Below are 9603 nucleotides of genomic sequence, written 5' to 3' on the forward strand. Positions count from 1 at the left end.
TCTCTGCAGAGCGTGATCTGTCACATAGACGTATGTGTCTCCTGGGCCGGTACTCACTCACCACCTGTTCGAGTCCTATGAGGCGGTGGCAACGTGAGAGTGGGTAAGGGGGCATCCTTCCCACCAGGCTGCGGGGCATTGGTCCAGTCAGTGCTCGTGGCACTGGGGCCGCTGTGACCCGGGAGCCAAGACCAAGAAATGGCCCTGCCTCCTGGGGCACTGTCTACAATGGAAGAGCCGTATCACCCACTGCTCAGCATAGCAGTGATGTGTGGAACCATCAACCGGCAAGAGACAACGTTGTCTGGTGGCGCTGTGGACACAAGGGCCACCGCCAGGGATTTTGGTGTCCCGCAGGAGAGACAACGGGGCCAAGTGGACGAGGGAGGGAAGCCGCTGGAGTATAAATGAGACATCTACGGTGCCTCCTGGGGAGGGGTGAGGGCAGAGATTCCGGGGGGGCCGTTCTGTGTTAGGCTTATGACTCAAAGGGCTAGCGACATCTGCTCTCATTCCTAGACACAGATTTCAAGCCGTTTTGTGGGAAATTTGGGTTTCTTCTATATAAACCCACATAAAGACACGCTTACATGTGTACCCTACCAAAAAGAGGTACAGCGAATGTGAACGCGCACACAGACCAAAGCTACGCTTGTATGTGAAATCATAAATTGTTGAAAGGTGATGGGGATGGGTGAAATTTGCATAAGAGGGATCTAAGTGAGGGAGTCTCACCGCCCCTGCTTCAACCAGAGAATGTCTGCTTTTATCTGTTATAGGCATTGTGCTTCTCCCTAAGATTTCTTTTAAGAGAGGTTTCCACGTCTAAGAAGGAAACTTTTCGAAAACCCTGGCATCTTATACATGAGGAAATGGGGACAGAGAGGGAGGTTCAATGGCTCACCCGAGGTCCTGAAGACAAAAGTAATGAATGAAGAGCTCAAGACCAATGTTTTCGTGTTGTTTCGTTCTGTTTTGCCATCACACCATGCAGAGGATAGAGAGAACATACCCTAAACCAATGAAGTCTAGATCTTATACAGAATCCCACGTGTCCCTCAGTTTTCATGGTGGGAGATTGGAGACCTGGCTGATTAGATTTCTTAATTTTTTCTAGTTGTGATTTTATAGCAAGAAAAATATGAGCTATGGGGGCAGTAATGTAGATTAAATTAATACAGTTGTGTATCAAATGGCCACAGTTAGTACCATTTTAGATTCAACTTTAGAGGTGAATTTAGAGGCTAGCAGACATTTTGTGCTCATCAGAAACATAGAAGAAAATGAGATCATCGTGGTTTAGAATGGATCTTGAGAAGCACTGGCCTAATTTTCTTTTTTTTTAATTTTTTTTTTAACGTTTTATTTATTTTTGAGACAGAGAGAGACAGAGCATGAACGGGGGAGGGGCAGAGAGAGAAGGAGACACAGAATCGGAAGCAGGCTCCAGGCTCTGAGCCATCAGCCCAGAGCCCGACGCGGGGCTCGAACCCACGGACCGCGAGATCGTGACCTGAGCTGAAGTCGGACGCTTAACCGACTGAGCCACCCAGGCGCCCCATAATTTTCTAAGTACAGAAGGAGACAAAAAAGACGACGAGAAAGGTCGAGAAGAAGTTCATGAGTAAATGTTACCAGAATTATTCACTCAGGGGCACATAGGACCTCTTAGCTGAGATGAACTCTTTTCTGCGTCCATAGGATGACGGAAAATGGACGAACCTTTGGAAAGACCAGGAGAGGTTTGCAGTGACAGAGTCAGTAGAACTAAGATGACGGTCCACATCTCTGAGGCTCCCCAGGCCTTGCAACTTGTAAAGATCAGGCTAAGGAACCAGTCCAAGGAGGAAATAGTAGTGACACGACTCACAGTCTCGACTCTTATTTCAGAAAATATCGAGCATCACCATATGATGGAAGCTACATGTAATTCACCACGGAGGCACAGGGGCAGGGAGGCAGGGTTGGGAGGGGGCACCACTTGCCAGTGTGCTGAGATGGACATGTGGAATGCCCACCCACTCTGCAGGGCTGTCTTTTGTCGCTGCCTGCTCCCCTCCTGCTGTCCACTTAGAGACTCCCAGCTGCCTGATGGGCCTGTGCCTGAAGTCCACCAGCGGGTATGGGAAATAAGACAAAACACTTAAAAACAAAACAAAACAAACCTCAGGGTGCAGGGCACCTAACATCGTAATCTCTTAATATGGTGCAATAAACACCAGGAACATGATAGACTTCTGGACAAAAAGAATTATAAATCCTCCCTCCTGTCCCCGTTGTCTCTTTCGTATCAGAAAAGGAATTGGAAGCTGGCGGCAGGGGGACCTCCACAGCTCGGAAGTGGATGCAGACACGTCTCCCCGGAGGAGGTTGTGATAAGACACATACTCACGTGAAAAGTGATGGAAATGACACAGGAATTCCGAGCGTACCCCTTAGTACCTTAGCAGTGCCCATCATGGGATAACAGGACCCCACTGGCCGTCTGCCTATTTTTTATGACCCTTTTCCTCTGAATATGGGTGCAGTGTTCATATGCCGTTTCTGTGTCTGATCCTGCAGCCCTGGGTCCCAGTGGTAGTAGATATTTATAAAGAAAAAAAGAAAACTGCTTAAAGATTCAGAAATACAGTGATTGTTCATTTCTGTGTGAACGGGCCCGGAAGAGATATTGGGATCCCACAGATCAAAAGGGTTACTTGGGAATGGCGAAGGAAAGATTTTTCGTCAGTTAACCCTGAGGCATTGGCATCATTAGAAAGTTAAATCCGAGGGGTGCCTGGGTGGCTCCGTGGGTTAAGCGTCCAACCCTTGGTTTCAGCTCAGGTCATGATCTCACCGTTCGTGAGTTAGAGGCCCGCGCTGATATTCTCTCTCCCTCTCTCTCTCTCTCTCTCTCTCTCAAAATAAAGAAATGAACTTAAAAAATTTTTAAAAGAAAGTTAAATCCAAGATTTCAGAAAGGTATATTTGCAAGTTGTTAGTTGTGAAAACAACCAAGCCAGCTCCCAATCCGGGGCTTGCCAGATGCCCTAAGGTTTTTGAATGACTTGATATCGGGTGTCACGTTCGCTTTTTGGAAAGAAGGAAATGAGCAACTGACACTCCCCAGGACAATCCCTGATTAATTCTCTCGTTCGCACCTTTCTCGGTGGGGTGAGCCCCTTGGCTGGAAGGCTCAGCTTCAGCTGGTGAGGCACCGCCTTGGGTATTAATAATTTGCAACCTCTGCTGGTGACTCAGGTCTCTGCAGACGGGCTGTTTAATTTGCAGCCAAGCCCCATGTTTGTGACCGCGGCCCTGGCCCCCCACATCCATTTCAGGGTTCCTCGTCTCGAACGAGCCTTCGGGGCTGTAGACGTGCCTCTGTCTTCACACCTCTGGAGATAGGAGATGCTCCGGAGGCAGGCGGGCTCCTTGGAGTAGAAGTTGCTGGACCAGCCTGCTTTGACCGATTCTGTGTCATGAGTCTGCTCCTCGTGGAGAGCGGCCGTGCCCTGAACAGCTCAGGCCGGGAGAACGCAGCTTGTACAGAAGGCTTGGCGAAGTTGTTGAAAAGCCTGTGTGTGTTCTCCCATTTTGGCGTGTGCCAAATTTGGGCAGGGCGAAGTCTTTCGTTACAGCAATTTCCTATGGATTTTTAAAAGTTGATATTTCTGAGACTGACCTGAGCAGGTTACTAATGAAAAGTGAAAACCAGGACAAAGAACAACCAGATCTTGGGTGCAAGATGGAAGAGACATTGTGGACTGTGGAACAAAAGAATTAAACTACAAAATGGTAGATTTTGTGTTTTGAGAGAGAGAGACAGAGATCTCGTGAGGGGGAGAGAGGGGGCAGAGGGAGAGGGAGAGACGGAATCTCAAGCAGGTTCCACACTCAGGGTGGAGCCCAACGTGGGGCTCAGTCCCATGAACCATGAAATCATGATCTGAGCCAAAGTCAAGAGTTGGATGCTTAACCGACTGAGCCACCCAGGCACCCCCAAAATGATAGAGTCTTTAAAGCGAGCTACTAAAGTAAGGAAGAATGGTGGTCACTAAACTTTATATAAAGGCTAATTCGAATTTTGCTGCCTTCACATGGTGTTTATTCCTGGTCACCTTCACAGTCCCCTGGAAGCTTTCTCTCCCCCGTCTCCTGGTAACTGTCTCCTCCCCAATCCCACATCTCTCTCCTATTTTTCCAAACCGCCCAAACATCTCAAGCCCACGTTCCTGTTTGCTCCACCTCAGTCTCCCACCCTACACCTTTTCTCACCTCCTGGCTGAATTCTCTTCCACAGGAAACGCTGTCCTTTCTAGCAGGTGCATCCCTCTGGCCAGACGGCTTCTCTCCATTCTGCGCTCCATGCCGATTCTGCAACCAAAGATTCGAGGACCAACAGAGAGGCACAGAATCCTTTTGGACAGGTGGAAAGGGACAAAGCTATGGATAAATACTGATTTTTTTTTTCATCACACATGAAAAGGCCGAGTACAGTGCCTGGTCCACAGGAAAGGAAATGATCAATAAATAACTCATCGGGATGAGCTGCTATTCCCATAGAATCGAGCTGTAACATCTCCCCAGCTGCACCAGCCATTGGTATCCTCTTTCCTGAAATTCTCTCCATTGACATGCTCTTCAGGGGTCTCCCTTCTTCTGTCCTCTCTCCCTCTCCCTCTCCCTCTCTTTCTGTCCTTTTTAACTACTTGTCACCCTCTTAGCCTATTCAGGCTGTTATAACAAATTACCATAGACTCGAGGGCTTATAAACAACAGAACTTATTCTTCACAGCTCTGGAGATGGGAAAGTCTGAGATCAAGGTACCAGCAGATTGGTGTCAGGCCAGGGCCTGCTTCCCAGTTCATAGATGGCTGTCTTTTCACTGTGATGGAAGGGGATGGGGGAGCTCTCTGGCGCCTCTTTTATAAAGGCCTCCACCCTCCTGCCTCATCCTCCCAAAGGCCCCCACCCCCTCCCGACACAGTGGGGGTTAGGATTTCAACATACAAATTCTAGACGGACACATTCTGTCTATAGCAGTCACCATCAAGGACATTCAAGGATAAAGATGTTGGATGAGGGTTGGGTTTCCATACAACGGGATTGGCCTGATTCTCTTAAAAAGCAGTCATCAATATTAGACAAAGGGCTAGTATCCAAAATCTATAAAGAACCCACCAAACTCCACACCTGAAAAACAAATAATCCAGTGAGGAAATGAGCAGAAGACATGAATAGACACTTCTCTAAAGAAGACATCCAGATTGCCAACAGGCACATGAAACGATGCTCAACATCACTCATCATCAGGGAAATACAAATCAAAACCACACTGAGATATCACCTCACGCCAGTCAGAGTGGCCAAAATGAACAAATCAGGAGACTATAGATGCTGGAGAGGATGTGGAGAAATGGGAACCCTCTTGCGCTGTTGGTGGGAATGCAAACTGGTGCAGCTACTCGGGAAAAAGTGTGGAGGTTCCTCAAAAAATTACAAATAGACCTACCCTATGACCCAGCAATAGCACTGCTAGGAATTTACCCAAGGGATACAGGAGTGCTGATGCATTGGGGCACTTGTACCCCAATGTTTCTAGTAGCACTCTCAACAACAGCCAAATTATGGAAAGAGCCTAAATGTCCATCAACTGATGAATGGATAAAGAAATTGTGGTTTATATACACAATGGAATACTACATGGCAATGAGAAAGCATCAAATATGGCCTTGTGTAGCAACGTGGATGGAACTGGAGAGTGTGATGCTAAGTGAAATAAGCCATACGAAGAAAGACAGATGCCATATGGTTTCACTTTTATGTGGATCCTGAGAAACTTAACAGAAGACCATGGGGGAGGGGAAGGAAAAAAAAAAGTTAGAGAGAGAGGGAGCCAAACCATAAGAGACTCTTAAAGACTGAGAACAAACTGAGGGTTGATGGGGGGTGGGAGGGAGGGGAGGGTGGGTGATGGGCATTGAGGAGGGCACCTGTTGCGATGAGCACTGGGTGTTGTATGGAAACCAATTGGACAAGAAATGTCATATTTAAAAAAAAGCAGTCATCATTCGGGCTTCTTCAAAAGTGAGTGAGGAAAGTAGTATTTCGTATTGATTGAATACACACCAGCTCTCACTCCTCACTCCTCACACCCGTCGTGCGAGATGTGCATCTAATTACAGTGGCCGCGTAACGCGGGCATTTGGCTTAGATAAATTCAGCTGTGTATACTTCACAGAGAGGGAGGCATGGAGGTTCAGGGGAAAGAGAGAATGAATTTAATATAATTGGTGCAAATGATTTTGCCCCCAGTTCCACTCCGTGAACTTGGGCCCCAGAGTGTGCAGGAGATGTGAGTTCACTCAAATGCTCTCTGTTCCCAGGATGCCTTGCGTGGTGTTAGCAACTCACAACACTGAGAATGATTCGGTGATGGTATTTATGACGCATCCAAAATGGTCCATAAACTGAGGCCGAGAATTTCATCTGTTCTACTGTTAGAGGAAAATCTGGTCATGTTAGACCCACTCAAAGATGATTTGGAACATAAATTTTAAAGGCATTTGGAAGCATTATCAGGAATAAGGTTTTTGTTTTTAATGTTTATTTATTTTTGAGAGAGAGACAGGGTGTGCGTGGGGGAGGGGCAGAGAGACAGGGAGACACAGAACCCAAAGCAGACTCCTGGCCCGACACGAACCCACAGACTGTGAGATTGTGACCTGAGCTGAAGTCGGACGCCTCGCCGACTGAGCCACCCGGGCAGCACAGGAATAAGTTTCTTTTCTTTTTTTTTTTTTTTTAATTTTTTTTTTTTTCAACGTTTGTTTATTTTTGGGACAGAGAGAGACAGAGCATGAATGGGGGAGGGTCAGAGAGAGAGGGAGACACAGAATCGGAAACGGGCTCCAGGCTCTGAGCCATCAGCCCAGAGCCTGACGCGGGCCTCGACCTCACGGACCGCGAGATCGTGACCTGGCTGAAGTCGGACGCTTAACCGACTGCGCCACCCAGGCGCCCCCAGGAATAAGTTTCAATACACTCTATACTTGGGCTCACGTGCTTAGTTTTGTCTCATATGTGACACCCCACTTTATCTCCATTTTACAGATGGGAAAGTTAAGGCTCAGAGAAGTTAAGTAATTTGTGGGAGGCCACACATCTGGGGCCGCGGGAAGATCTGAGCCAAGTCAGTCTGACCCCAAAGCACATGCTCACTGTTCTCTGCCCCCGTCTGGTTCTCTCTTCTTCAGTCCCCCATCCAAATAGTATCTGCCTTTCGGCCATCTCCTGGCTGTCCGCACTGTCTTGCTCTCCCTTCCTCTTCTAAAGCCAAAGTTCAGGACCACTTTGGCCATCCCAGGGACCAGGGTGGATGTTCAGCGGGCCCACAGAGGGCGTGCCATGTCACTATTCCAGGGACTGCACCACATTCCAATCGGCCAGGCAGTCACCCTAGTTCCCATGACCTAGCGGTCATTCCATACTTTCCACAACCCAGTGGTCACTCCGTATTTCGAATATCATCCTGGCCGGAACTCACAGTACTATAGACAGAGTCACAGATGACAAAACTAATCACCTAGATAATTTTAGAATGGCTTTGCCTGGTCGACCACTCACTGGAGGTCACTGACACCTTCCTTTTCCAGAGCCAGAAACTGGGGTCCAAGGAATACACCTTGCCCACGGCCGGAAGGAGGTAAGGCTGGATCCTACACGCGTCTGACTCTACATCGTTTCGTGCCGGCTTCTGTGCGCTGCCCGGGAGCGACCCCCGCCAGCTGGTTCGGTCCTCGCTGAGAATTTAGGGTGACAGCTCATAGGACCCTTTCCACGAGAAGGTTGGCACGCGAACCCCGTGCGAAGATAACTGGCATTTTACCGTCTTCCTTCAGCAACCCGCGGTGTAGTCACAAGACCGTGTCGGGGCCACGCCATCAAGACCCCGTTGGGGCCTGCCTTGTTTTGGTCCATGCCACGGCCCCCGCTAATTACGTGGGCCACGTGGGTGGCCCCAACACCTCGCTGGCGGGAGGGCTTCCCGGAGAGGAGAGACATCTCCCGCCATCACGTCCCGCGTCAGCCTGTGGGATATTAAAACTGACTCCAGGTTGCGTTGAAAAATGTTTTCCTTTCCAGTATGCTAATAAGAAGAAGATCATATCAACGGACGTGCACGGTGGCAGGATTCTTTCTGCGGCTGAGCCTTCTAATGAGCCGTTCTGTAATGAAGGCCACATCCGCACGTGTCTTTAGGTGCCTGTCAAAGTTGAAAGACCTGATTTCTCCTCCCCTCACCCTCCTCTGGGCCCTGGCTTTAATTCTTTTAAGCAGTAACATGAATTGACTGTTAAGCAAAACAGGAGGGAACACAATAGATTTATGATATTTGGGGAAGCTATACCATTTCTCCAGCATTCAGAGAAACAGGCCCGGCTTTTATGAGGTAATTATGATTTAGCGTTTTCTCTCGCCCTGTTGAGTCTGTGGGCTGCCTCTGGAATGGGTCTGGGATGAATGTCAAAATGAGGATTTACGGTCAAAGCTTTTCAACGTATAAAGCACAGGAGAAGGTTTGGGTTTTATTTATTATTATTATTTTTTTTTCTGGAACGGTATTTCCTTCCGCATCTGTGTGCGGTCAGGTGCGGTGGGACCCCCACCCAGCCACCCCTTGCCCCCTTTGAAATGGTTATCCATGAATTGCTTCTCCAGATCAAGCCGCTGTTTCATCAAGAAGCAGCTGTTTGCGAGCGGTCGCGAGAGATCGCGTCGGTTGAAACAATTTCTTTCTCTCTCGCTCTCCTCCCCGGTTCCCGGAGAACTGCTCTCATCTGTGGCTTCACCCTTTCAGAAGCCAGCAGCACCCTAGGAAGCTGAAAGCACGCCTCGTCTTTCCCATGTCTTATTTTCCCTGGTCTGTCTTGGAGATGAGAAGTGCGTGGAGCTGGCCCCGGGGGGTCACGGGGCACCGTGGGTTTCACCAGTGGCTCCCCCCGCCCCCAAGAGGAGATCTCAGGCAGGCACTCTCCCTCCGGGAACCTCGCCTTCTCCTTCTTCGTTTACAAAGCAAGGCAGGAGTGGTGCCTCCAGCCTCTCTCGACTCTGAAACGTTAACGTTACCTATAGATGCCTCGATGGTAGTACACGAGGCCAACGTGGCAGACGTTGTCGAAGGGAATATGCCACCTCAAAATATGCATCTTTGGCATAAGAATTGTTTGGAGCCGAAGGTGCTTGAGTTCCTGAAGTTCCTATCTGCCTAAAAGCAGAGACTCCACTGTGATAAAGGCTCCCCATCCCCCACAACATCGGTTCTCCAGAGGGCTCGTTTGTCTTTCCTAAAAGTCAGTTGTTTTCCTCTAAGTGCTCTTGTCCCCTCCCCTTCCCTTGTTAAAAATGGCATCGAGACCTCCGTTTCTAATCACTTCCTTGAGTCACATTGTTCTGTGGACTCCTGTGTCTGTATGAGAATAACAACCCGTCCTTTTCTTTTGCTATTCTGTCTTTTGTCTGTTTAATTTGCAGGCCCCTACGAATGCACTGAAGAGGGAGGATATAAGAGTGGGGTTTTTTTCTTCCTGACGTGTGTGTGTGTGTGTGTGTGTGTG

The sequence above is a fragment of the Puma concolor genome, chromosome B2 (genome assembly GCF_028749965.1).
Source record: "Puma concolor isolate L17-30 chromosome B2, mPumCon1.1.hap2, whole genome shotgun sequence".
Taxonomy (NCBI): Eukaryota; Metazoa; Chordata; class Mammalia; order Carnivora; family Felidae; genus Puma; species Puma concolor.